Source organism: Triticum aestivum, chromosome 7D (genome assembly GCF_018294505.1).
Source record: "Triticum aestivum cultivar Chinese Spring chromosome 7D, IWGSC CS RefSeq v2.1, whole genome shotgun sequence".
Lineage (NCBI taxonomy): Eukaryota > Viridiplantae > Streptophyta > Magnoliopsida > Poales > Poaceae > Triticum > Triticum aestivum.
Genome location: NC_057814.1, coordinates 546425483 through 546430184, shown reverse-complemented (window position 1 = coordinate 546430184; position 4702 = coordinate 546425483).

Here is a 4702-nt window from a genome sequence, read left to right as displayed (position 1 = left end):
AGCCCATGGACCCACGTCGCCATTGGGTGGTATTAGGATCTTTTATTTCTCGACCTATACTCTCGGACTCTGACATCTCTTCTATTCGGGTTAAACGATTTTACTTACTCTGACTCTAGGTTCTCGTAACTTCTTCCACCCGGAGAGCCCTTCGTTTCAGATGATCGCTTGGTGCATCAGAAACTTTCGAATATACTATTTAATGTTTTCCTGAGACCTTTGTGCCTACCGCCTTTGCATTTTCCTACCACCGACATATCCTTATGGATAAAGTCATACACTTGTCGTTCATACAATCATTCCCCGTTGATCTTGTTATTACAAGATGCCCCGAAATACTCTCTGTTGTCCCGAGAATCCTTTGAGCTTACTACCTTGCAGTTCTTTACCACATTAATACCCCTAGGGATAATTCCTCACACTTACCGAGTATCCGCTCATCCCCAGTTGTTCTGGTGTTTCACAAAAGTCTTCGAAATACTATTCGATCCTCCAAAAATCCTTAGCAGCTTATTGCTCTGCAAATACTTGTCTGCTTGCATTATGGATGCTTCCCATATGTCTGGCAATATTCATTAGTCTCCTTTGACACCGTCATTTGATCCTATTGATTCAACATGAGTGCGAATGCACGCAATCATCGGTTTACCCTTTTAAATTATCTTTTTGGCTCAGATGTCATTTTGAACATGAGCTAGTTCTCGACCAAACTAATTGCCGTCGATTGTACCCCTAAGTCTATTCAACTTATCCATTCTTAATCAAACCGTTGGCTTCTGATCCCTTGATTTGAAAATCATAATTCCTTTGCAGATGAGCTCTGAATTAGTCAGTTGTTTCTATAATCCAATGCCTTCGCATTGTTTCTTCTTCTAGTTGAGTACCGATGCTCACATCAGATCTCTTGTGGACCATCAACTCCTTTGTTGGATTTTATCCGACAACGTCCTTCATATTCAATAACTTTGTGAGTATTTTCTCGGATACATAATGCCTTTGGTAAATTGTATCCTCTGCTTTGTCGAACATTTCGAGCTTGTGTTGTTTACTCCTGAAGTTTGTGGTATATGTTCCTTAGGTACCCCGATGGGTTGAATCTATGCCTTCCATAAGCTGTGTGAACCCGGAAACTTCTACGGGTCATACTCTACTGGTGTTATGCCAGATAAAATCTCAACACTACGACTTCGTCGAAAATGAGAAGTGAATGAAACGGTATGCATTGGAGAAGTGGGAGTCGACCTTGAACTCTGTGTTCATGCCCATGGACCCGATGTGGAACTTATCATGGAAGCTTCTTGCCAAATATTTACTCATTCGAGTAATTATTTCGGTGTCATTAAATTGGACCCCTTGTAGTTATGGTTTCGACTATATTGTTCTTCTTTGTTCCCATTTCTCGGGAAAGTTTAAACATTTGTCTTCTGCGGATCAATACCCCAGCCCAACCTTTACTTTGATCTACCATCAAGTATTACACTCTGGAATCTCGAGAATATCTAAGAACTGTGTCGCATCTTATGAGCCTTCATCAGCTATTATTTCTCACTTGTTCCAATTTTTCATGGGTTCAGAGTTGTTAGTCGCTCAAGAACACCGGTAAGTGAACTGATTCCGCACTTTGGTTCGATAACTCTAAGTAATCTTCGTTGCTTATGAGTTTAATAATCCCTCAAGTCATCCCTAGCCTGATTGTTATATCATTATCATGCTAAATTTTAACCATGCTACCTGGTCCTTCCCGGAGCACAATTTTCGACAATGAGCTTAGCTCACGTCGATTTTCCTTGTCATATCATTTCACCTTGAACAGCAAGCTTGATTTCAAGTTTGTGTCGTACATGTGCTTCCATTGACCTCTTGCTTCATCATTCCTTTGACTTGATGTCATCGCTGATCGATTACATCCTCATGAAATCTCTCGACAAAAAATTGTCGTGGTCATCATCAACATTTTGAATCCTTCCAGGATACTAATCGAATTCATGATGATAAGTAGCACCCTTGTTCCTTGGTAATTTGAGTTACCATCGACAACATCCTTGCCTTCCCTCCAGCACAAACTTGTTCGTGTTTTGTATTACACCTTGGGTTCCTTGCCATCCAGCTTATGCTGTGTTCTACCTTGGAGTATTCCCATCTGTTATGTCGAGAATGTCATGGGAATGCCCCATCTCTTAAGGATTCTTGTTATAGTATTACTTCTCGCCATCTCTGTTCATTTCTTGGTCCCGATGTTGATTCTAATCGGAATACTGACAATTGAACTTTGAGGTGTGAATTCAAAATTTCTAGCAACCCTATTGCTTCGAAGTTAATGGTCGATATTTCATTCTTAGACCATTGGTTATTGAATCACCATTCTAACATTGATCATGCTACCTAAGCCCATATTATGGGTGCACCTTTCAACCAATGGTTAATGGTGTATGTTTTCCTCGAGCATACATCATTATACCATTTGATCTGGCAAATGTTATCTCCTTGTTCACATAATTGTGGAAATCCATCTTGTTGGAAATCTCGATGAATTGTCGTTGAGACCATCAGCCACCACCTCATCCTCTCCTTGGTTTAATGATGAACTCTTGTTTTGGAACTCGCTTCCGTAGTAAATTTCCTGAGAATCTTACAATGTTGTCTCGTCAATTTGTTTTGCACCTTTTCTTCTCAGACATCCTGAGTCTGAGGTATCCTAACACCGATCAGATCTGATTCTTGGTCAGATATGATGGTTGGAACATTTTCCCAAGAGTTATAGCACTGGTCTTTTATGACCCGGTAAGGTGATGGCATGCCCAGCACACCTGGCCGGATGACCTGCTGTTATAGTTTCCTTATTAGCAAGGTTATCCATTCTTCCATGAGGAAATTGTAAGACTTATTCTACAAGTTATTCCTGATGGATCCTTCCTGTATCCAAAGTCTGACCTTTGCTTGAAGACCATGTCAATGCTATCTCGAAGCATGTCTATGGTACTCCGATTTTCAACAAGAACATTTGAAGCCCAATGCTAAATGTTTCCTGCTCAATTATCCAAACACCGCTGTATGGGTAATGTCATGAAATTTCTCTCCCCTACCAAAAAAGTTTTCAACATTATATCCTGTCATGGATATCATGCTCTGCTTGTCCTTGGGAAGGATATACCGCTGAAATATGTGTTTAAACACATTTTCCTTTCCATTGTACTGTTTAATCTAATAACCATACTTTCCTTTCCATTGTTTTGTTTAACCTTTCTTGTAATCTGACTTAGCTAAGCAGTGATAATTTCCTGCTTAGGTAAGCACCCTGTTGTACCACTCTGTCAGTAAAACCATGTTACTATTGTTGATGACATTCCGGTAACCACCGATGGATGAGAACTTTGCCAATTGGTCCGCCTCGTTTCAACGAGCAGGAAAATGGTTCTCTTCGTCCTTTGCCCTTGGTACCGATGTTGTTGCCGACATAAATGACAGGCTTTCCTCTGACATGCTTTGCTTACATGATCATGCAAGACGTCTCCGCCCTTCCTACTTGTAACCCACATGGTGGGTCCATAACCCACAGTTCCACAAGATCGAAACCTGACTCTCCTGTACAACCCTGTTTCTAAATGGTTATTCCTCACGCTTGGCTTCGTATTTAATTCACGGGCCACCTTTCTAGTGCTCTATTCTGGTATCAGACGCAATACTTACTCTCGCTGCTCTGAACCCCTTTCTCACTCTGGTTCGGACTTCGAGCAACTATCTATCCGTTTGGAACCTCTTATTGTACCTTCGTACCTTACTCTCGATGTATTTTATATGTTAAACTCGAGAGATAATCTTATGCTCATTCATGGGTTAACCCCAGATTATTTCCCTCATAAGCATTTTGTCGTAGCCGAGCTGCCCCTTACCTATTCGTAAGTACGTTGGAATTCCCGAAGAAAAGGACGACTTCACCATGATGACCTGAAGCAGAGAAATGAAGACGTCAATGTAAGGGATCGACCTCTTCGAGAAGAGCAACCAAGGCCGAGAAGATCCATTAGATTTTCGTAACTAGACCTCCCCCCCCCTTCTCTACCTCTTAAATCTCGAGACAAGATTTCTTGTAGTGGAGGAGAAATGTGACGCCCGGATAATTAAGCTACAGTAATTCTCTGCTAATGATGCCACGTCACTTCAATTACTATTGCTAATGTCACATTAGATCAAAACCAAATCTAATTCAAATCCAAAATCAAGCAAACAATAAAAGTTTTCAAATATTGAAACTAAAATGTTCGGTTTGTGGCATATAATCCATACTAAATGTTGGTGGAGACCCCACTTTTATAAAGTGTTTAAAACTCTAAAATGAACAAAACAGTAACAAAACCAATTATTTAAAAGCTTTTAAAATAATAAACTATTTGATTTTAGGTGCCAAGTTAATAGTGGTGGTGGCATATTTGTTAATACGAAGTTAGGTGCAACTAAAGTATTTTATAAAACTGAGTATTTAAAATATAAAATCAAAACAGAAAAGAAAATAAATAAAAGAAAGGACAAACCAAATAAAAAATGAAACAAAGACTCCCCTCTCCCCCCAATGGATCCCCTTGGCCCAACTGGCCATGGCCCAGCCCAACTGGCCCAGCTGCCCCCACTCACTCCCTTAACCCCCCTGGCGACCGAACCCTAGCTAACCGTCGCCACACTTCCCCCCTGTCGCTCCCCACGCCCC